The sequence below is a fragment of the Hylobates moloch genome, unplaced genomic scaffold (assembly GCF_009828535.3).
Source record: "Hylobates moloch isolate HMO894 unplaced genomic scaffold, HMol_V3 SCAFFOLD_2, whole genome shotgun sequence".
NCBI classification, from domain to species: Eukaryota; Metazoa; Chordata; class Mammalia; order Primates; family Hylobatidae; genus Hylobates; species Hylobates moloch.
Genome location: NW_026652277.1, coordinates 142,883,375 through 142,907,970, shown reverse-complemented (window position 1 = coordinate 142,907,970; position 24,596 = coordinate 142,883,375). Strand labels below are relative to the sequence as shown.

At 38.9% G+C, this 24,596-nt stretch overlaps 1 protein-coding gene and 1 long non-coding RNA gene across 8 annotated transcripts in view; one reads left to right on the top strand and one right to left on the bottom strand.

Annotated features, from left to right (window-relative positions):
- Window positions 1–24,596, bottom strand: part of TPD52L1 (TPD52 like 1) — a 107,286-nt gene that overhangs the window by 54,187 nt on the left and 28,503 nt on the right. The window lies entirely within an intron of this gene.
- Window positions 9,490–23,345, top strand: LOC116471726 (uncharacterized). Its single transcript, XR_004248856.1, has 4 exons — window positions 9,490–9,525; window positions 15,630–15,687; window positions 21,724–21,821; window positions 22,812–23,345. It is a non-coding gene; the product is annotated as an uncharacterized LOC116471726 (long non-coding RNA).

Sequence of the window (24,596 nt, the reverse complement as noted above, 5' to 3'; positions counted from 1 at the left end):
ACAGAATTCATGCTATTTTGACTTTACCACAACACCTCATGCAAAAATTTGACAGGAACTGAAATCTCCCAATCCCACTCAAGACTCCATCTGGGCTTACTGAAGGCCTAAGCCTGGAGCTTTAATAGCTGCAGTTTCCCCACATTGACCACTGGGAAGGGTCCAGGATGGCTTATGTCTCCCAAACTCTTTCTGATAGGACTTGCTCTACCAATATTTGTTGAATTAATCCCCTAAGACAAAAACAATCAAGTCTTCTCGATGCTTTTTTCATAATATCTGTCATGTCTGTTTGTCAATAGCAAAAAGTAGTTAATGTTCTTGATGCATTGACTCCAGGAACTTCCTTCACTGAACAAACTCCAAGACTGCATGAGGAAAAATAAATAACCCTTTAATTTTCATCGCTATATGACAGTGATGTAGGGGTTTCATCACTACATACTCACACTACTGAAGTCTTACCCAAATTTCATCTTCCTGCTTGTATTCTCTTTCTCCACCACCCAATCTACACAACACTGAATATTTTGAACACATTGCTTTCAACATGCCAAAACCCTGTTCAAAAAACATTCAATGGATGGATTCTCCATTGCTTCTGGCGTAGATTTGAAAATTCTTATATAATCATTCAAAGTCCTCCACAGCTGGCTGTAAGTGGTGATTCCACCTAGACTGCCTGTGATGTCCCTGCCAAAGCCTCTAAGCCAGGTAGGCTGTCATACACAGCGTTCCTCAGTCATGTTCTATTCAGTCCTAGCTTTTAGTGCCACCTGTCACTCTGGAAAACCTCTTTTTCCTCTGTTTCTCTTGTAAGAATCCTACCAAATTGCCAACAGCACTAGAATAATGATTATCATGTTCTGGGCCTTAATTTGATCTAAAATATTTTTTCATCTAATTATATATATATAAAATATTATATACATTACTAGATACCTTGCCACTATATACTATATATAGTATAAATGACGTAACAAATTGCATTAGAAATTGCACTAAGACACATAATATTACCTATTACTATAATTATGGTTAAACACTTTATGAAGAAAATATTTCAGACATCGTCCTGTGAACATTTATTGTCCTTCTGAAAATATAAAGAACACATGAGTCACCACTATTAATAGTACTGTTTTCTAAAGCTTTGGTTTCATTTAATAATGTGGCTAAAAAAAGAAATTATGTCTGTAATGCTCAGCCTGAGAATGTACTAATCAGTTGACTATAGAAAGAGCTTAGAAGATGCTTCTGAAGTTGTAGCCGACTACATTAAACATCTTTTCCTTTTTTTTTTTGTTAGATATGCTGCTTAGGTGACAATCCAAATAGTTAGATGCTGATTAAAATGGACTCTAGTCTCAAAAGAAAGATTTGTGGCTGTCCAAAACCTAAGGGCTAAAAATGGAAGTGACGTGCTATTACATATAAAGGTCAACAAATATATGGAACTCTTTCCTTCCCTTTCTCATTCATCCATATGTACAAGGTGGCCATCTTCTGATTGCCAGGAAAAACATACCATTGATACAACAATCTCAGATTAACCATGTATTATTAAGTCATCAAAATTCAATGTAATACTAAAGATAGCAGAAAGTATATGGTACCCAACAGTTAACCAAGTACCACATGGTACTAAAGGGTGGAGAATCTTCCAGGAGCTCAAACCAATTAAAGTTTTCAGGAATATACATAAGCCTAAATTATTATCTCTGTGGCCAAGACCTAACCAAGGACTCCTATTCACCTCCAGAGAAAAGAATCTCAGAGAGCCTGAACTGGCTGCTTTTACCCAAGGCCTCCCTGGTCCCATCCCTAGGTTGTGCCTATACAATATGCTCTTGAAGGCACTGGAAGCTGTGGAAATTTGGAGTGATGGGAAGGACCATCTGAGGTGACACTGCTCAGAAGCATGGGAGTGGCTGGCTTGGGACATCATTTCCCTGGGCTAACTACAGAAAATGTCCCTGCATTAAGACCCAGCTTTCATTACCATATAAGATCAGCTGGCCTTTCAGGTTGGGGTCACCAAGTTGGCTGCATATTTGAGACATATCATATTTCAAGCCTTCACCTGTGTTTTCTTAGGTCCAGAAATTGTATTCCATCAGTTTACACAATGGTGATTAGCCTCTTGGATGACAATTTCTACTAACAAATCTGCTGGGAGACTGGTTTGAATAGTAGACCAAATACCTTAAGGTAAATTCTGTGCTCTCTTTCCTTCCTCAGAACAAAATCTACTTGAAAAACCAAATGAACAGCAAAAGATTATTTGCTAAACATTGTGGAGAATAAAGAGAGTTAGGTGACTTAATATTGAAGCACTTACTATGCTGTATTTTAATTCCACAATTCACTGTCTTTTTCTTCCTCTAGATTGTGAGATGCCCCATTCTTTGCATCACTGCTTCCTTGTTCATACTAGGTGTTCAATAAATATTTGGGGAATAATTTAATTAGCTATCATGCCCTTACATTTGTACTATTCAAATGCCTATAAATTAAATCTGATAGGCCCGGCGCGGTGGCTCACGCCTGTAATCCCAGCCCTTTGGGAGGCCAAGGCGGGCGGATCACGAGGTCAGGAGATCGAGACCATCCTGGCTAACACGGTGAAACCCCGTCTCTACTAAAAATACAAAAAATTACCCGGGCGTAGCGGCGGGCGCCTGTAGTCCCAGCTACTCGGGAGGCTGAGGCAGGAGAATGGCGTGAACCCAGGAGGCGGAGCTTGCAGTAAGCCGTGATCGCGCCACTGCACTCCAGCCTGGGCGACAGAGCGAGACTCTGCCACACACACAAAAAATAAAAATAAAAAATCTGATAACTAGCCAGGGAAGCACATTTCTTCTTAAAGTGTTGAAGATAAATAACCAAGACTTGCAACCAATGCAATGACCATTAACAAGGGTAGCAAATGACATGTGATAGAGAAGTAACAATCAGCACACATCAGTATACCAGCTCTACTGGAACCATCACTCCATTTTTGTTAAAGCATCTTGTTCCTTCAAGGACTACATTAAGCCAGAGTCTAGCTTTCATTCTATCAATGTTCTGCTTGAGTTTATACCTTTATATGCTCAGGTAAAATAAACGCTAAATCCACACTTTCTCAGGAAAACAATAAGTAAGTAAAGTGAAAAAGACCAAGATGAATCAGGCTCTTCATTACATCGCAGGTAACACTAGAATGTTAGTTCCACTTGGTAATTACAGACACCTACAGCAGAATCTTATCCACCATCCTGACAAGTTGAAAACTGATGTATATCTGGAACTATTTGCAGGAGAAAGGTGTCTCCTCATGTCATTAGGACATAGTTGTGTTATATGTTCTAAGCTCCATCTTAATTTATGTTGTTTAGAATGTATCAGTAAAAGACAGCTCTACTTGACTGTGAATATTGTTGAAATTGTTTAAAAACTGTTTTAGAAGTAGGTCAAGGGAACAAGCATAGAAGACACCAGGTTTTCTACAATGAAAGCCAGAAATACAGAAACTTAGGTTCCTTACAGGTGGGGTGGTTCCTCCAGGGTCTGTGTAGAACTTCACTCCAGGGGAGCCAACTGGATTCCCAACCAAAGAGTGAGCTGCTCAGCCCTGAGCTTTTATTCCTGACCTGAGGTCACATGGCCTTATGCACACACCAAGTGTTTCTGCTGTGTCATTAGCATTTCAGTGACCAAACTCAAAACCATGCAGACAAACAACAGTTCTGTTTTCAATGAGAAGATGTAAAATATGTGTCACAAATATCCTCAGCTGCTCCGATCTCCCACATTTCAAATATAAGATTAAAGCATTTGGGATACCCTTCCTATTTCAAACCATTATTTGTTACTCTTGAAAGGGACTGTTGAATACACACAAAATAGATGCATTGCAGGTAACACTGCAAGCCAGATCAAAACAACCCCCCCCAAAAAGTCACAAGAACACAGCAGCCACAAATTTGTGAAGGAAAAACTAAACAAATAGTTATGCAAAAAAAACAAACAAAAATATAGTTAACGTTCCTGATGGATAGACTCCAGGAACTTCCTTCTGTGAACAAACTCCCATAGTGTATGAGGAAAAATAAAAACTATTGCAGAAATGGGAATAGACAAACTAAAAATAACCAGACCATCTAAACCTTTAAATCATCCTTCTCTCTGTATCCCACCCTCATTTCCCAACACTCTCCCTGACCACACAAACACATATTCAAATTCACATTTCATGGAACTGGGAAAAGGAAGCCAAACCTGACAAGATAAACCTCCATTGGGAAGCCAAGGTGGGTGGATCACCTGAGGTCAGGAGTTTGAGACCAGCCTGGCCAACATGGCGAAACTCCATCTCTACTAAAAGTACAAAAATTAGCCAGGTGTGGTGGTGGGCGCCTGTAATCCCAGCTACTCAGGAAGCTGAGGCAGGAGAATTGCTTGAACCAGAGAGGCAGAGTTTGCAGTGAGCTGAGATTGGGCCACTGCACTCCAGCCTGGGTGACGAGAGAGGCTCCGTCTCAAAAAAAAAAAAAAAAGATAAACCTCCAAATTTAACACTCAGCCTCCTTACATTTTTTGCCCTAAGCAAAAAGGAAAACAGTCTCACTTATTATATTATAAGAAAACTCCAGGGTAATAAATTATTCTGATTCAAGCTCATTGATAAAAAGTCACTCATTTCAATTAAAATGAGAAGTAACCTTTATTCTTCTCCTTCTCCTCCTCATCCTCCTTCTCACACCATCAAAAATAGACCAGAGAACTGATTTTCCACTCATTTCTTTGGTTAGCTGAGTAGCTGCGAGGCACCCAAGCTAGAGTTGAGGGCTCTGGGACCAGTTTCTCGTCTCCTTCAACTCCTGAGGGAGTGAGGTGAACATGACCTGTGCATGCCTTGAGCTTCACTGGACAGGATACATTCAATCTTAGGTCATTCCTTAAAGGCTCACTGATCTTATAAAGTGCTGAGTCATCCTTTAGAGCTAGTTCAGGAAAAAATTTTCTTGGCAATAAAAGATATTCACCATGAACACAAAGCAGGACAAAATGTAGCTTTTCTTTTTCAAGGCATATTTAAAGAAAGGGATAGATAGTAAGAAAGACTTCCTCAGACAGGCCTGAGATTTTTACAATTCTGTAATCTTTGCACAACTTCAATGCTAAGGCGAGGGTTAGAGAGCGATGCCATGATGCAACCACCAACACATCAAGCCTGGATCCATGCCTACTGGGATTGCAGCCAGATTCAGGGGCCTGAACATTCGAAAAGCATTGGTCAGACGTATAGACAGTCTTCCCCTTACTTTAAGCAAATCGGTTCAGTAACATTCACATTTCTTCAATGTCTCTTATCAAATCTTTAGCATTCCAAATAGCTACTACTGACAATGCCCAGGAAAAAAAATCCTTTTTCCTTCTGACATCTGAGCAGCAAAATAAATGCTAAAGGAGATGGAAATATGTATTTCTGAGTCGTGACATGTTTAGCAAGAATAAAATATGCAAGAATTAGAAAAGTTTCACTCAAGTCACAGACAAGAAAATGCAATGGTGAGATGAAATATGAAAAGACACTTAACCTCACTAGCAATAGGGAAAGCACAAATTAGAATCACAGAGATACTGCTTTTCATCTAAGATATTTGCAAAGAAGCCAAAATGGGATAAGAGCCTGTGTTGGCAAGGTTGTGAAAAAATGGATCTTTTAACCACACATTGTTGGCTTTTGCACTGTGATACCTGATTGGGAGAGCCTTTGACACTGCCATCCCACTTTTGAGAATCAATCTTACAGAAAAAAAGGTGCAAACCTAAGGAGAGAGTATAAATCATTGTTGGTAGTGGTAGAAAACTACAAAAACCTAAACGTCCATCAGTAGGGCACCAGTATTCTAGTATAATATACCCACACTGTATACTATTTTTCAGTTATTAAAATTTGTGAAAATAAATATAATGCAAAAGCTGTTGGAACCCCCAAAGCACTTTAAGCCTTGAGAAAGATGTGACTGTGATCTGAGTCACATACGGTTATAATTTCTGTTTCTCAGATTATACATTAACTCACTTTCTTATTTTTCTTGTTCTCTACAATGGCTAGAGATAATTAAGTGTCCAGGACAAAAATCTCTTGCCTTCTTAATGACCCTTGCTATAGATTGACTTCCTCTTTGGTACCTTGCTTTGTTAAGACCACATGACAGAAAACCCATGACTACTGTGCCCTGTGTAATGAATGTTAAATGTACCTTTTCCAAACAGAAACGCTGCCTATAAACCAATCAAATTGCTGTAACTATGTGCCAAACCTGTCTGAAAAATGAAATATGCTAAAAACTTCCCCGTCTCTGACTATATAAATGAAACCTTAATTTCCCTACTTTAGAACGCTGACTCCATTCCTTTGGAGTTGGCATGTTTGAGCTGGCCATCCTCACAATATGCACTTAAATAACCTCTCCTTAAATTGGATTCCGACCCTTCTGATTACGTTAGGTTGACAAAATAATGAATTGGATTGACATGTATTGACTAGGAGGAATTTTCATTGTATATTGTTGAATGCAAAAATCAAGTTGCTGAGTCACATTTGCATCCGCACCATTTGGGGGAGGAATAAAACACCATTTTTATGTGAACAGGAACGTCCATGCATTTGTATGAGCATTGAGAAAGGTGAGAAACGATATGCACCAAATTGTTAATGTTGGCTGCTGCAGAAGGGTGAGGTTGGACACGGAGAAGATGATTCACTCTGTTTTATATTCCTCTGTATTACTTGACTGTTTACAATAAGCACGTATATAACTGTTAATTTTTTTTTTAATTTGTATTTACTCGCTCTGGAGATAAATGACTACTGAGGAACATTTAAAAATTAGGACATGCTAAATTATTCAAAAAACAATGTATAGCTTTTGTCTCTAGTTCCTGAAAACATTTCCAATATTTCAAATAGATTCTTTACAAAGAAAATACCTATGTAAATCTGTTTGTGGCTAGTGCAATTATAGACAATCTTGAACACATTTTTTTAACAACTGACTGAATCTAGAGCTATTTTTTTAAATAGATCAAACGATCTTAAGAATTCATTAAAGGAATTCATGGTATGCTGAACATAAAAGCAGGAAGAGGCCTATGTTCTCTTTCAAAATCCTTCCCAGATGGCAAACAAAGCTCAAAAATGAAAGTCTGCAAATAAGATGACTGAAAGAGGGGCTTAATAATCAGTGGCTTTGAAAATGCATGTTCCCTTTTTAAAAGGTGGCTTTTCAGAAGTTTAGCACAGTAAAGCAACTGTGAAAGGTAGCAATGATCCTGTGTCCCTGATTACCCAGTCTAGGCAATGAGGTGATGAGCCACTAAGGAGGCTTCCCCTAATGTAATGGAACAACATGGAAATACAATGAAAGTCAAGCTTTAAAAGGTGCTCTATGACTCCGAAGGATTTTTATGTATTTTCTGCATTTTTATGACCTAAGTAATTTTTAATTTTTCACCATCTTATTTCCTATAATTTGTGCTATAAGTGCTCAATTCTAGCACATTTAATTTGTATATTGCAAGCAAGCTAAACTTAATATCTCCTTTACTTTTATTTATTTTTTTTTTTTTTTTGAGACGGAGTTTCACTCTTCTTGCCCAGGCTGGAGTGCAATGGCACAATCTTGGCTCACTGCAACCTCTGCCTCCCAGGTTCAAGCGATTCTCCAACCTCAGTCTCCCAAGTAGCTGGGATTATAGGCATGCAGCACCACGCCTGGCTAATTTTGTATTTTTAGTAGAGATGGGGTTTCACCATGTTGGTCAGGCTGGTCTTGAACTCCTGACCTCAGGTGATTCTGTCCGCCGCGGCCTCCCAAAGTGTTGGGATTACAGGCGTGAGCCACTGCGCCTGGCCTCTTTTACTTTCATTTGACTGAAAATAATTATCTCTGTACACAGAATTTAACATGTGACTTTTTCTTGATCCTACATGATATGCAAATATCAATAATTATTTAGTAAATCATACAAGTCTAGAAAAACATTTTTTATACTACATTATTGGTAAAAATTAAAATCAACAAAATCCAGCCTTAGGTCCTTCAATCTATTGTCCAATAAACAAATCGAGTCATTAGAATTATTTAAGTCAAAACCACAAAAACCTTTTACTTTCTCTTGAGAATCAAGGAAGACTTTTCTCTCACCAGAATCAGATTATGTTTCATAGCAGAGTTTAGATTCTATAGGCTTTTTGTCTCTTTAAGTGCTGGTAGAGGTCAATAATGTTAATATGTTAACATGTTCTTATTCCTAAGGATGAAGGAAATCAGCTAAACCCATCTCATTTTGCTATGACCATTTCGCCGGGTTTCTCAGCCTCAGCACTATGGAATTTCGGGTAGGGGAACTCTTTGTTGTGATTGTAGGGAACTGTGTGTTCACTGTAGGATGCTCAGCAGTATATCTGGCCTCTGCCAATTAGATACGAGTAGTACTCATCCCCTAAGTTGTGGCAATCAGCACTGTCTCGAGACATTTCCCGTTTCCAAAATTGAGCCATTGACAACACATTGAGGAAGCTCTGCTCATCAGACACAGAGTCAGCTGCATGCCCATAATTTTGGCTGACACTTGTGTTCACAATGTGTTAGGCACTGTGCCAAAGATTGTATGAACATTATTTCATACACATCCCTAATTTATAAAGAGGAAAATTGATGACACAAAGTGGTTGAGCTGGGTTTCCCTGCTTTTTCTGTACTCAGGTGACCAATAACCCCCATGGGTTCCTGGCACTCTCAGCTTTGGAAGCCGGTCATGTGTTTGTGGTCACGTGTTTGTAAATAGATCTCCCTTACCCCATGCAGGCAAGTATGTATGCAGGGATAGAACTGGGTATAACTCTACCCAAACGAGTAAAGATGGACAATGAAGCAAAGGACTTTGAAATTCTCCCATCTCTAGTAGGTAGCTGAAAATCACTTATCACTATAGGTTTCCAACACTATACAAGATGCCTGTGAAGACAATAGACACAGAAGACTCAAATTGCCTGAAAGGGTTTAGAGCACTGTAAGATCCTCCCAGTATCTGATGGCCTCTTGGGTTGTTCCTGCTGTAATCAGGAAACTAACTGCAGACCTCTGTCCCTGAAGGTAGACAGAGCTTCGGCTCCTTCTCTCAGAGGGCAAAGCAGAGTTCAAGATCACGCTCAGATCAGCCAGAGTGCCCTGGTCTTGGCTTGAAGCCCAGGGTACAATCCTAGTTCCTGGTAGGGCTTTGACTGTGTTGACCTTCCCAGATCCTGGCTGCTTCTTATTTAAGTGGAGCCAAGGACTCACTCAGAAGTTCCAGGGCTAACTGATCCCTTGGCCTGCCCCACACTGACGTTGAGCTGCAGCATTTACCCAGCCTCTCCTGAGTGAACTCCAGCAGTGAGCTGCTATTAATCACATCCTGTTGTAACATCCCCTGCCTCCCTCTTCCATTTCCTTTTCTCTGGAGACACTGGCACCTGTGCTGTTTCAGGTAATGGACACCCAAATGCCTCTTTTAGACTCTGAAAATTGGATGGGGCAACCCCTCACCTCTGAGGCTTAGTGGGCTGTTATTTTATAAATAACATGTTTGTATAACTGATTAGTACTTTATATTATATTCCACCTTGGGTGAAAAATAGACTTTGCTTAAAAAAAATCCTTCTGACTGTTCTTCCTGTTAGGGTTCTACACTCTAGGTTTCAAAAGAGTCTGTACTTTTGGGCCCAGCAAGCAGAAAGAGGAGAGTGTCTCTTGATCTGGGGGCAAACATTTCCCTAAAATTCTCTTGCGTTCAGACAGGAGCCACAATAATAATTATTTAGACATTTTTGTATTTGTAGGGCACATGCCAAAAGTTGTTTATACATTACAACTATAATTAAGCTTTTACATTAATGAAGCAGTAATTAAAACTTTGGAACTGCCCCAGGTGTTTCTGTGGCTAATGTGAGCTCATGCTTGATCTTATTTTCTCTGTGGCAGTCACAAGGCTTAAGGATATGGGATGAGGGTTTAAAAGAAAATATAAACAATTTTAAAAACAGCTACAATTTTGGAAGCTACAGAAAGCTTATCTTCCCTTGTTTTCCTGAGTCTTTGATGATTAATACATTTAGAGCCACATTTAAGGACATCACTCCAGTCCTACTGAATTAGAATCTTTGAGGCTAACCTTGCACATCTGTGTTTTGTTAATCCCCACTGGTGACACTGATGGGCAGCCAATGTCAAAACCCACTGATTTTAAATAATGTAGTATGATGTAAGGGGCATTACTGTGAGCTCAGCACTATTCTAGGACCTGGAGATACAATGATTATCAGAGCAGACGGGGCCTCTGCTCTCCTGAAGCTTAAGAGATGCATATGATGAGCAAGTGGGCAACAACTGGCCTGGCTGTGATAGCGCAAACAGGGCACTGTGATGGAGTGACTGGAGACAGGCTTTGTCACCATGCAAGACCAACAATGGTCTGAGAATTTGCAGAAAGCCTCTCTAAGATAGGTCAGTGCACTTGGCCTTAAGAAGGAGTTGCTATGTGACATTCCAGAATAAAAGAGATTTCCAGGGAGAGGTAACAGCTAGGTCGGATGCCCTAAGGGTAAAACCTGCTTGGTACATCAAAGGATCAAAAAGATGCCTGTTGACTGGAGCAAGACAACAGTGCAATTTGTTCAGTATCATCAGAGAATTTCACGTAACTGCCTTTTCCATAGATCTAAAATTTACTTAATCTTATACCACTCAAAAATTTACTCATTTTATATAAAACCTTTCTCTCATGGATGGGTGACATAAAATGCGTAAGACATGCTTCTTACTCTCAAAGGACTTACAGGTCCACAATGTACCCAGTGTGAAAATAAATATGAATTAAAAGCTGTTGGAACCCTGAAGACACTTTAAGCCTTGAGAGAGATATGATTGTGATCTGAGCCACACAGGGTTGTGACTTTTGTTTCTGAGATTATAGAACACCTTGTTTCTTATTGTTCTTGTTCTGTACAATAACTGGAGAGACTCAAACAACAACAGGGACAAAAACCTGCTGCCATCTTAATGACCCTTGTTACAGATTAATTTCCCCTTTCTTGTCCTGCTTTGCTTAGGCCAGTTGACAGAAAACCCATAACCACTATACCCTCTGTAACAAATGTTAAATGTATCCTTCCCAAAAAGAAACACAACCTATACAAGCAATCAATTTGCTGCAATTGTGTGCCAACTTTGTCAGAAAAATGTTGTAATCCTGCTAAAAACTCCCTGGTCTCTGACTATATGTAAATGAAACTTTAACTGCCCTACTTTGGAACGCTGACTCCATTCCTTTGGAGCTGGTGTTTACAGGTGGGCTATCCTCAAACTTTGCCCTTGAATAAACTCTCTTTAAGTCAGATTCTGACCTTTTTGATTATTTTAGGTTGACACCAACTATAAATAAGAAAAGAAAACATTAAGTGCTTTAACCAACATTAAATGCTTTAACTACCTGCTATTAACACAAATAAGGAATATTTAATTCCAATAGCTGACACCAAAGATCTTCATAGAGGTAATATTGTCTGAGTTTGGTCTTACAAAGTAGGAAGATTTCATTCTTGTTTCGTCAGCACATATATTCAAATAAGATTTAGAGAGAGGTAGCGAGGGCATCTTATATGGAAGATCATTGGCAAAGTATCAGGTACGTTAAAAGAACCAAGAGCTGCTTGATTGCCTGGGGTCAGGGTTCTAGGGGAACCTAAGGATAGTAGGAAATACTCCAAAAAGGACATTTGGTCCAGATCATAGAGGACATTGAATTCCATGGTAAGGAGTCTGGAAGCAGCAGAGAAGCATAGATTTTTGAGCAGGGGAATGATAGGATAAGAGATGTGTTTAAGGAAGAAAACACTACTTTCTTGGTGCTACGATGTATTTCATAAATGACCTGACGGGTTGTTGAGTTATAAATGGCCTTAACCTTTAAACAAAAAGCTCAGTAATGCTGAGGCTGTAGAGTTAATGGTTCTTCTGGATCTTAGCCTGCTGTCAGCTGGCATTTCTAATTTATTGTAAACTAGACGCTTCCAAAGGAAATGGAAAAAGTCATACCTAATACTAATCCTATAATTAAGTAAAACAAAAACAAAAACTCAAAATCCACAAGTAGTTCCAGCCCACTACTATTAGAAACTAAAAAGCATGGGGCCTTGTCCTTTTATCAGCCTTTTGTTTTTTTAGAAAAAAAAAAAAAAAAAAAAACTATTCAGAAGACTTTTCCACAAAATTCTCTATCTGTCTGAATCATTATGATTGAAGAGACTTGATCTATAAATTGAACCATCAGTGTTAGCCTCAAGAAAAGCAAAAACCCACTGGGTTGTGAGCTGCTTGAAGACCCAGGCCAAGGCTTCATGACCACCAAAGCCCCAGCTCACTCTGCAAGGCTCCTAGCAGTTGCTCAATGAAAACTAGTTGCATAATGAATGTATAACAGCTTGCACTCTTACTAACACTGATGCTGGAATTGGGAGAGGAGGACATACATACACACATGAATTAATATATTTGTTTTTCATATATTTTTCATCTGTATGTGTTTTGCATATGTATGATTTTCATGTATATATTTTCATATTTGTAACAGTTATATGTTTTCCATATATATGGCTATTTTCTGTCCTTCCTCAGCACCCGCAGCAGTGTGGTGGCCTATGAAATTCTGCCATCACAGAGAGAGCACCAAAGGCAATAATTCACAGAAAAGCTGCTTGGGACTTTTGCAACCATTCTTGAGTCCACTTGTTCTCAGCTATTTTCCCATCCCAATACTCCTGAAGGCTATGGCACACCCATGAGGAACAGTGACTCAGTGTGACAGCAACGGACACACCCCCACCCCACCCTACCCAGAAAGCATATCAGAAGAAGGAGAAGGAAAGGATGAGGGAAAGGAAAGGAGCACATAAACATAAGCAGTTTGAACAAAAAAGCCCCGAAGTCCTTCTGCTGCACCCCACCAGGGACAGGTCTTAGCCACAGCCTCCATCCCCCCAACTTGAAAATCAAGTATCATTTAAGTGGTTGGCTTTCAGAGTTAGAGGGGCCTGAATCTAGCCCTAGCAACACAATTATCAGCGGAGTGGTCCCAGTCATCACAGTTAGCTTCTCTATGCTTCACTTTCCTCATCTGCAAAACAAAGATAATAGTAACTGTCTCAAATAGCTACTTGGAGGATTAAATGAGACTAAATTGTATAAGCTGTTGGGCACAATGCTTAACACATAAGGATAATAAATAGATGTTAGCAATGATTATTATCAACAACTAGCCCTTATAATTAAATGTTTGCCACGGAGGACATGGATGCTAATCAAAGCTTCCAAGAAATCAGGTGGGACATTTGTGATAGATCCAGCTGTCATTGGGCTTTATCAACAAGGTATATGTGCAAGTCAGGTGCAGATGTGAGAGAGGTGAGTCCATGTGGGTCCATCTGCGTGCAAACTCAGGCCCGCCACTAAAGCCGACCGTATGCAGCAAAGTTCTTGGTTGGTATTTGGAACCACGACTAACGTTCCCTTTTCTTTCTGGGTTCTTATTAATTCAGAAAAGCGGGCTCAGCCCTAGTTGGAAAGTCAACCAAGGGAACAAAAAACTGATGCTGATTTTCTTAGGAATGAAGATGGGGCTCTCTGTTAAGGTGCTACTTCCTGCCCCAGAACTTGCGGGCAGATAAAATCAAGGGCTCTCTGGCAACAGCACAACCCCTGGTGGCCAGATGATGTCACTGCAGGTTTTTCTCCATTAAAAGCACAAAGTATGAATGAGTCACATCACAGCTGCAATTCTATTTCTCCTCCCCTGCATAGACTATGCTCTAAGCTACCAGCAAGTACATTCTGGGATCCTGCTGAGGCAACACCAGATTAAAAAAAAAAAAAAAAAAAAGATTTGTTTTGTTGTTCTCAAAATTCTGATTGCTGCAGATTGAACCCAAAGAACTTTATTCTGCTCAGGTCGGCCGGGTTCTGAAACTCTTGGCATTAAAAGCAGATGTCAGTATGACTGGGTGACAATCATAAACCTACAGTTAAATGTCTGGTGTCCTGAGTGCCAGGCTCATCGGGAAAACAACAATTTCCACTTGTAGTCAAAGCCAACCTCAGCCCCTCCCACTATTCACCTACAACAAAGGCCCTAAGGGAACAGTGAGGAGAGAACGTGGCTTTCTTCCCCCGGCATGCTACAGAAGCTATCGTGAAAGCTGGTGACTATTTAATAGATATGTCAGGGTCCTTCATTCATAATTTTGTTCAAATCTCTTGATTCTACTTAGATTCTGCTTTAGAATAGCCAAGGTCCATATGCTATTATACAGTATGAATACTGGCTCTTTTTTATTTCTTCTTGAACTTACTTTGTTAAAAAATAATAATAGCTTGTAATGACAAGGTATGTCAGTGCCCAATGAACAGAAGGGAGGGGGAGAAACAACAGAGGTGTCTGAAGGCCACTGAGGATAGGGAGACATTCCACAGTTGTTCACTTCTTCCTTTGCTCCCAGCTGTCTCTCCTCAGATGATAGGGAGGTAAACACGCTTAGAGTTCATTTGGTGTTACACTCAGAATATCTGCACCCTATTTCTCTATTTTGATGAACTCTATGCCAGGATAGCCGGCCAAGTAGAAAACACTGCTGTTCTTGCACATCTACAATGCTGCACAAGTAACATTTCACAATGGGTAGGTTCCTCTGCACTGTTTCAGTTAGAAGAAAGAATACAATTCACCCAGTTTTAAACACATCATTATCCCTTCACCATTTCCTTTCAAAATCAAAGAAAAGGAATTAAGTCCATATTTTGATGGGAGCTGGAAAAAAATATCTGGCCTCTCTCTTCTTCGTTTAGAAAAGGAAAAGCTGCCCCCTTTCACAGAAACACATCAAGCAAGTGGACAATGAGCGACATACAGGTGCAAATGCCAAAGGACAATTTGTTCTTCTGCATAATCATTCACCAGGAAATAGGGCTAAGAGTATTACTGAGAATAAACAAAGCATGGCTGGAACAAAATAAGCAACAACACAACTCCACAGCAAGAAAAGAAAACCCAAGATCAGCAAGGAATGATTCAATGTAAGAGAGAAATGTTAACTGTAGTTGTGAGGACAAGTGAATTTAAAATCATATTAAGATTCCACATAATGTTATATGATGTACAAATCACTATAGTTAATATGTAGAGTCAAGACAACAAGAGTAGATGGTGCCATTGTTTCCTTGATGTAGCAACAGAGAATGATATATTGAGTACAACATACTCTAAGGCAGGGGTCCCCAACCCCTGGGCTACAGGCGGTTAGGAACCAGGCCGCGCAGCAGGAATTGAGTGGCAGGCAAGCCAGCAAGGCTTCATCTGTATTTACAGTGGCTCCCCATTGCTTGCATTACAGCCTGAGCTCTGCCACCTGTGGGATCAGTGGCAGCATTTGATTCTCAAAGGAGCAGGAACCCTATTTTAAACTGCACATCGAGGCATCTAGGTTGTTCACTCCCTATGAAAATCTAATGCCTGATGATGTCACTGTCTTCCATCACCCTCAGATGAGACCATCTAGATGCAGAAAAACAAGCTCAGGACTCCCACTGACTCTACATTATGGTAAGTGGTATAATTATTTCATTATATATTACAACATAATAATAATAGAAATAAAGTGCTCAATAAATGTAATGTTTTTGAATCATCCCAAAACCATCCCCCGACTTTGGTCTGTGGAAAAACTGTCTTCCACGAAACCAGTCCCTGGTGCCCAAAAGGTTGGGGACTGCTGCCGTAAAGCGTGCTGGGACAGTCTTCATGGCTCTGAGTCTCATGGGTTCCTGTCATCAGTTTGGTTGTTGCAGTGACTTCCACAAGCTACCAACTTCAGTACTGTTTTCAGAAAAAAATGACCTAGAACCTAGCAGAAAATGGAGCACCAGGGACAACGGTCAGCTTCATTTGGGGCTGGCCACAAAATTGGGGTCATATTTTGACAGTCCTACAAACTAAGAATTCCTGCCATCCACAAAGTCACAGCTGGTAGAAATTCTTCAAATTATGATCAATATAGTTCACAGAAACTATTTCTAGTGGCACTTTTAGTTACTGTGAAGTTGTCTTCAGCCATAGAAAGACATGGCAAATGTCTTAGAAGCAGATAGCTATATCTATACTTCCTTCTGTCCTAACCACCAACACCCCAGTGTTGGTAGAGAATTCTAGGAAAGAAAGGAAAGTAGAAAGGTGAGTTTTAGAGGTACCTATAATTTGACTTTCTGTGTCTCAAAATACCCTTTTTTGTTATGTGTTTTGTCAAACCTAAGTTATTATTGCTACTGCTTTTACTTTATATTCTTCTCTGTGTGGTGCATATTAAACAAACCTAAAAACACAAATGGCTCAATTTCCTTCAAGTACTCATGTAAAATGAAATCAAGTTCCTTCAATATCAGATTTGGAACTACTTCAGAGTGAAAAGGAAATAACAATGAGAACAGTGAAAGGAGGCTCATGGAAAAGTACCGAGCAGAGAGAGGTTGCCAACCTTTCCCCATGTGATGAACTCTCTTTTGACAACACCCACACAATCAAAAGCATCAATGTTAATCATTCAGAAAAATAAGTTAGGTTAAAAAAATAAAGTAAATGGCAGGATAGAAAAGCCTTTGTTTTCCTAGTGAATATCCAAAAATGTGTCTTATACACATCTTAAATTAGGTATATTGTAATAGAGGCCACAGGCAGAGTCCAGTTTCCACTGGCTTTTTGAAATTCTTTGCTCCCAAATCCAGTTAGATATAACACACATCATTTTACTTTGTAGTCAAAGTATGAGTCAGATTTTCAAACACTTCCACTTTAAATACCTGTACATAAGTCACCTCTGTTCTTATGACCCACACAAATCCTGTATTTGGAATAGTGTACAACTGATCTCTACTGATTATGAGGAATTAAGTAGTCAATATGCCCAACTGGGGTTATTATTATAAAAGAATATACTTAAATGTTGCTTAGTTTCATACGGAAATTCTTTTTCCAACTTTAGCATATTCTTTTAAAGCCTAAATGGGAGAGGAATCCAAGAAAGCTTAGGGCAGAGTTGAAATCAACTGAGATGCCTTCTATTTATACCAAGATGACCAGTCTTCTCATGACAGTCCCAACTGTAGGAGAAAAATCGTTAGCTAAGGCATCTACCACAGCAGTTAAAATTTATTTGCCTCTAGCTTAAGCTAATTCTCTAAAAGTATTGCAAGGCTTTGGCCCAAGATAAACTTAAAACTACCTTAAGGAACCTGCTATCAGAAGGTCTTTCATACAAGCTGACCTTATTGGCATATGTGAAATGAAGTAAAACATGCCTAGGTCTGTATTTGACCTCACCGAGCAACTGTCTCTCCAGTCCAGTGAAAATCTTCTGACCATGGAATGCCATGTATGCCACTTTGATAGGAGTCCTTTGATGCAGTATGTTTTCAAACTGCAGGTCACTACCCCATTTAGTGGGTTACTAAGTCAACTCAGTGTGCTGTGATCAGTATTTTTTAAATGAGATAGAATAAAGTAGACTAGAAGAGAGTAGAAATTGTTTGGAATGCATATAATAAGAACAAGTAACGTCTCATAAAATTTTGTTCATTATTTTATATGCACATACACAGGCATGCACACACCAACACAACTCAATGTGATATAAAATGTATTTGTTACCCTGTGTCAATTTTGAGAAGTCTGAAAACCACTTCTAAGAAGGATATTTAATTTTATTGTTTCACATAATATCTAAATGTTCACATACTACCAATCTATTCCCTCTTTTCAAGAAGGTAAGGGTGGGAGTAAACAGGATGGGTGCACCCACTTTTAGCTACACTAAGAACACAGCTGTGGGAGGAAGAATCAACTCTTACTAGGTGAAGAAGACAGATCCACTGAAGGATAAAAATGTGCCTTTCCACTTGGATAACAAGCTGATGACGTGGATATCTTAACAGAGGAGGCAAGCACTGTAAAGTTTCCATTTGAGTCACTGTTTTTTTCCAAATATGGTAACTGGTTCCAAAACCTAAGAAGCTGAAGGCTTTGGTGGAATGTACTAATTAATATATGCTTGGCTAACTATGGGATACTCCCATTCAATAGGTGATGCCATAAAACCAGGACCTCTTCTCAATAGAAACGTCTAAAACAAGATCTCTATTAATTATTCTTAAATGTAAATGCTCTCCCACTCTCCACCATACCCCAGCTAATGCTGTGTTCCTCGACATCATAAAAAAAAAAAAAAATCTCAGTTTAATTTCCCAGTGTTTGAGAGGGTAGTTTAACTAATATCTTCTCTTTAAGGGGGGATTAAAAATAAAAGTGCATCTGACAGTTTCTGGATTTAAAATAAAACAAGACTTCATTTATTCTTTGGCAATGTGTCTGTGTATGTGTGTACATACACATTTACAACATAATTATACATACACACTACAGTATATATAATTATACATACACATACCAGAGTCTTTGCCACTGTTTGACAAAAATGATTTCATATTCTATAAACTCCTCTCCATCTTGTTAATCTTAACCATTCATACTAAGTGTATGTGCCAAATGTTGCAGTTAAAATTCATTCTTTTAAAAGACTGCTGAATATTTCATGGTAAGCAAAATACTGCATGTATTCAAACATTGCTCTTTTGATGGATATTTATTTTATTTATATTTATTGTTTTTTTTCTGAACAGGGGGTCTGCCTACCCTACTATAATCAGTGCTGCACTGCATAATTTTTGTACATGTATCATTACTTACGCTAATTTTAGTTTCAGGAGAAGAATTTAAATTTTAATAGCTATTGCCTGATTATTTTCCAAAAAGAGTGTAGTAATTCACATTTCTACCATGAAACTACTCTTTCTCTATCCTTGTCAGCAATTGGAATTATCATACTTTTAATATTTTGCCTGTCCAAGGCATATAGCATAATACCATATTGTTACTTAAATCTGCATTTCCTTGGCATAGTTAAGACTCTTTTCATACACGGTTGGCCAGTTATTTTTGCTCTTCTGTAAACTGCTCATTCAAATTATCTGCCTATTTTTCTATTGCTCTATCAAATTATTAGATTTTTTCATATTGTATTGATATTAATCTATTAACTGCTATATGCGATGAAATTCTTTCTCCCACCTATTGTTTGTCTATTAAATTTGATGATATATTTTTCTATGCAAATATTTGACATTTTCATACAGGATAAAATGCCTATTTTTTTCTTTTGTACCTTTGCATTTCCAATCCTTGGCTGAAACAGTCATCCCAATTACTACATTGTACTTGATCATCTCATTTTTCTGTGAATATTTACATTGTTTTATAATTTTTGGTTAAGATTTTAATCTATATAAAATTAACTTTATAAGGCATACAATAAAAGTCACATTTTGACTTTTTTGTGGCTGAGGTCCCAGTTTTCTGCCCCTAACTATGTGGTGTCACATAGTGCTTAGCTATGGTGTCAACGTCACGCTGTTTTGATGAAGGTGGCTTTATGGTACCTATTAACAGCACATGAGGCAATTTCTTCCGCTTATAGTTTTCATAACGCTTTGTCATGTCTCACAGTTTATTCTTCAATAGACGCTCTAAGAGCACTTAATCTAATTTCAAAATCTTTGTTGGGACTTTAAATGAAATTATACTAAATATAATATTAATTCATCTATTCAAGTTTTAAATTTTCCTTGGCTCACTTTTGGTAGTTTATATTTTGCTAGACTGGGTTCCTTTGGTCCAGGGTTTGACAAACTATGACCTGCAGGCCAAATCCACCATGGCCTATTTTCGTAAATAAAGTTTGTTGGATCACAGTCATACCCATTTGATATTATAATGTCTAAGGCTCCTTTTGTGCTACAACGACAGAGTTGAGTGGTTGTGACAGAGGCGGTATGGTCCAAAAAGCCTAAATCGTTTACTCTCTAGTCTTTACAGAGAAAGTTTGCAGATCCCTGCTCTAGGTTTATCTAGTTTCCAGGCCAGCTGCAGTGGCTCATGCTTGTAAGCCCAGCACTTTGGGAGGCCGGGGCAGGTGGATCAGGAGTTCGCGACCAGCCTGATCAACGTGGTGAAACACCATCTCTACTAAAAATACAAAAATTAGCCGGGCGTGGTGGCGTGCATCTATAATCTCAGCTACTCAGGAGGCTGAGGCAGGAGAATTGCTTGAACCTGGAAGGCGGAGGTTGCAGTGAGCCGAGATCGTGCCACTGCACTCCAGCCGCGGCGACAGAGTGAGACTCTGTAAAAAAAAAAAAAAAAAAAATCGAATTTCCAAAAAGTTATACATGGTATTCTCTATCTTCTAGAATTTCTTCAATATTTTGGTTATGTTTGTTTTCTCATTTCTAACTTTTCTCTGGAGAAATGTTTCAGAGGGGATTTGTGTCTTACCCCAAATTAGCTTTTGAATTTATTTATCCATTCTACTATTTTAGTTGTTGCTATTTTCCATTTCATTAATCTCTCCTTCCATCTTTTTAAATTATCTTTTCTTTTGGTGTATTTTTTTTCTAGTTTCTTATGTATCAACTTTTATTACTGGCAGCCTCTCTTCATCTCATAGATTTTGAAGTGTTCTCCTTTTCATTGTTTTCTAGATAGTTCAGAATTTCATTCTGATTTTATCTTTGTCCCAAGTGTGTTTCTTAATTTCCAAGTTGTTAAAATTTTTGGTTATATTTTAATACTTATTTCTAGTTTTATTGGGCAATACTTAAAGAACGTGGTCTGTAAAAGCTCTTTTGAATTTTTCAAGCTATTCTCCAGGCCAAGTACTTGACTAATTTTTCTAAATGTTTCATGGCACTAGAAAGCTAGAGAAAGTACATGAAATTCTATATAAAATTCTGTGATATATACCTAGTAAGTCAGTTTCTAAACTGGATCATCAAAGTCTCTCTGTCCTAACCTGTTATCTACTACCTACTCATTAAAATATACCACTATAAAACCGAATTATTAATCAATTCTTACTGCACTGTGACAGTTTTTAAAAATGCAGTTATAGTTGCTGTGTTATTTGGACATGCAAGTTTATGACTTTACAAATTGCTCCTCTTTCTACTATTTTATGCTTTCTTTCCAATACAAATTTCTCTTAGTGTTTTTATTTTGTTTGCTCTTTGTCTTGTATATTTCTGTTCATCTTTTCACTTCCCTAACCTTTAAGAAATATTGCTTAAAGTATAGTTTTTGTAAGCAACTCATGTGTGTTTTTATTTTGATCCAACATAATGCCTAATCTTTCTTTACATGGGGTATTTAGTCCTTTTACGTTTTAATGTAGCAATGGTGCACTTGATTTTTTTCACTTTTTTTTCTTATTTTATATTTACAACTTAGTTACTTTGTTGGTTTCTCCTCTTCTCCTCCACTATTTGCTGGCTTGGTAGAGTTTCAGCTTATTACCTTTTTTTCTCTTGTTAATGTAAATGTTCTATCATTGTTTTCAATTCTGTAAGTTGTTACCTCCCCTTCACAAATAATTGTATTAAAATGTTCTGAAAACAAAATGCCTAATACTAGGAATCAAATGAAACCAAGTGTTTGTTATCATATGCAAACAAAATACCAACTATTTCTTCCTTCCAGATACTTGCTGCTACATTGCTTCTCCCTCTCTGTGTGGACATACCTGCCTTTGCTGCAAAGTGCTAGAAGCTGGCCTCTTTGGAGCCAGAGACCAAAAGGTAACTTTGGCTTGGTCAGTGAAATGCCTTCCTAAGAGATTAGTGAGACAGCAGCCACTTCTGCTGTTCCTATAGTCAAGCACAGTCTTGGAAGCATCAGTTTTCTGTGGCTGAGGTCCCAGTTTTCTGCCCCTAACTATGTGGTGTCAAAAAAGTCCCATCCATTTTGCTATTGCAGACAGGAGCAGTTATGGAGCCGATGAAAGGAGCCACTGCTTGGTGCCGAGGCAGGTCCTGATGGCAGTGCCTTCCTGATCCTAATAGCTTCTTAATAAGCTGCCATGGCAGCAGCAATGTGGGGCCCCAGTTCTGGGAGCAGCTTTGAGTTTGAGAGTTGTTCATGAAAGCTTAGTTTAGAGTCTACTACTTCAGCTGTGCAATGATTCTGAGGCCCACTTACCATGGCTCTGTAACAAATTCCTTCTTGTTGAAAATAGATGGGTGGATTCCATCCTCTGCAACTGGACCTTGATTGATAGATGCTCTCCCTATCTCCCCATAGAATCCCCAGATTTTACTGAGATAATAATAATTTAATATTTTTAATTTTAGACAAAGTTTTTCTTTCAATATGTCTCTTCTGTATCAATAATTTATATTTAGCTCATATCTTATACAGTCCATTTATTCCATAATCCATTTATTCTATTTATGTTTATCCAACATTTCAGTGTCAACCATGTTGCCAGGAATCGGACTTTGCAGGAAAAAAGGCTGCTAAAAGTTGATCTCCTTCTTATTGTTCTATATTAGTCACCTTCACAGATTTTGTTTTCCAGTTCTAATCTCATGTAATGCAGTGATGCTTTTTGTTCATCATTTGCATTAAAAATACTTCCCTTAAGATCTTGGGGAGTCATGAAGAGAAATATCAATTACATCATGTGCTTCTACTCGAGGCCCTTCACGGACTGGGCACTCTTCATCTATCTATGCTTCTTCTGAATACATATAGCCTATCATTTCATTTCTTTTTTTTTTTTTTTTGAGATGGAGTCTCGCTGTGTCACCCAGGTTGGAGTGAAAGTGGTGCAATCTCAGCTCACTGCAACCTCCGCCTCCCGGGTTCAGGCCATTCTCCTGCCTCAGCCTCCCATGTAGCTGGGATTACAGGCACACACCACTATGTCCAGCTGATTTTTTGTATTTTTATTAGAGACAGGGTTTTGCCATGTTGGCTAGGCTGGTCTTGAACTCCTGACCTCAAGTGATCCACCCACCTCAGCTTCCCAAAGTGCTGGGATTACCTGTGTGAGCCACCATGCCTGGCCTTCATTTCTAACTACAAGAACTGGCTCCAATCTCACCGCTCAAAAGTTCTCCTGCATAGCCCTGTCCCAGGCTGGCCACGCTGAAATCTTCTGGGTGCTTCAGTGTTCTTCATGCATTTTTAATGTTGCTTTTATTCTTTTCATTCCTACTTATTGTATAAAGACTGGTCATATTGGAAATTCCTCAAAAAAGGGGAATTTGTCTTTTGGCTGTCCTCACAGTTTATAATACTGTGATTGGCCTAAAGGACTCAAAAAATAACACTCCTTGCATTCGTAATCCCCACCATCTATGTGTCTGTGAATTCATATGTGATATGTAAACACAGAGTAATTTTTAAATACTTGGCACACAAGCTGCTTAAGTTCTCTGGGCCTCTGTTTACTCGTCTGTGAAATGATGATGCCATCACCTACTGCACAGTTGTGGTTTGGAAAAGACTAAATGGAATCGATCCTGTATGGCAATATTTACTGACAGTTCTTCAGGGCTGGGAGGCCAAGAAACTGTAGGGAGAATGGTATCTGACAGCTAATCAAGTGCTCTCAACAGCCCAGCTCTCTCAGCTTTTCTCAGTCAAGTTAACTAAATGTCCCATTTTTTCATTTACTCCAGAAGCAAAGGCTACTTTAAGAAGCTGTACCCAATGCCTGGAACATCATCACACTTCCAGATGGCAGGTTCCCTCCCTTTCTACCTTAAACCAACTCTCAAAAACCACCCCCTCGATGATCCTCTCCTGACTATCAGGGAGGGTAACACTCATCAGCACCTCACTCTCCTGAAAGATGCCAACTCCTACAACACTTTGATCATGACTCCAGCTCACAACTCCTGAAAAAGGCAGCTGTGCTTATACATCATGAAAAGTGACAAAAGTCACACAGCGCTGTGCACTTGATCAGTGTTTGCATGCTTTCCCTGGGCTCTACACGCTTCTGATGTTTGCACATCTGCCCTAGAGAAAGCACAGAATTGGTTTAAATTGGTTTGTATGATGCCTAGCCAAGTAATATGCATTTATAAATATTAGCTTCTAAAAGGCCCCAGGCAGTTACTCATCATCTATACCTACCTGCCTTTCAAGTGGCTTTTGGTCATTATCTTTACCTGGTTTCTAGAAAGTACAGCTGCGAAGAAGTACAATTGTGCCTCTCTAATGCCAGAGGTATCCAAGGGGAAGCTTTGTCCATAAAAACTGACATGAAGGGGTGATCTAGGCAAGGGCCATCTGGGGAGTGGCTGTGCAAAGCCAACTTTCCAAATCAAACTCCATTGCCCTAAAATTATCGTAATATCCCTGAAACACCTTGGTTCCTGGAGTCAGTGCAGAATCTAATACTGACTTGCTCCCAGTTATCCTGGAAAATCTTGGCCTTTGATGATCTGGGAGAAGACAGAATACGTCCAAAGATCTATAGCTTGCACCATGCCAATGTAAACTGCCAAGTCCTAGATATTCAGAGTTATCTGTGCTGACACAATTTAGCATCCATTCTAGTT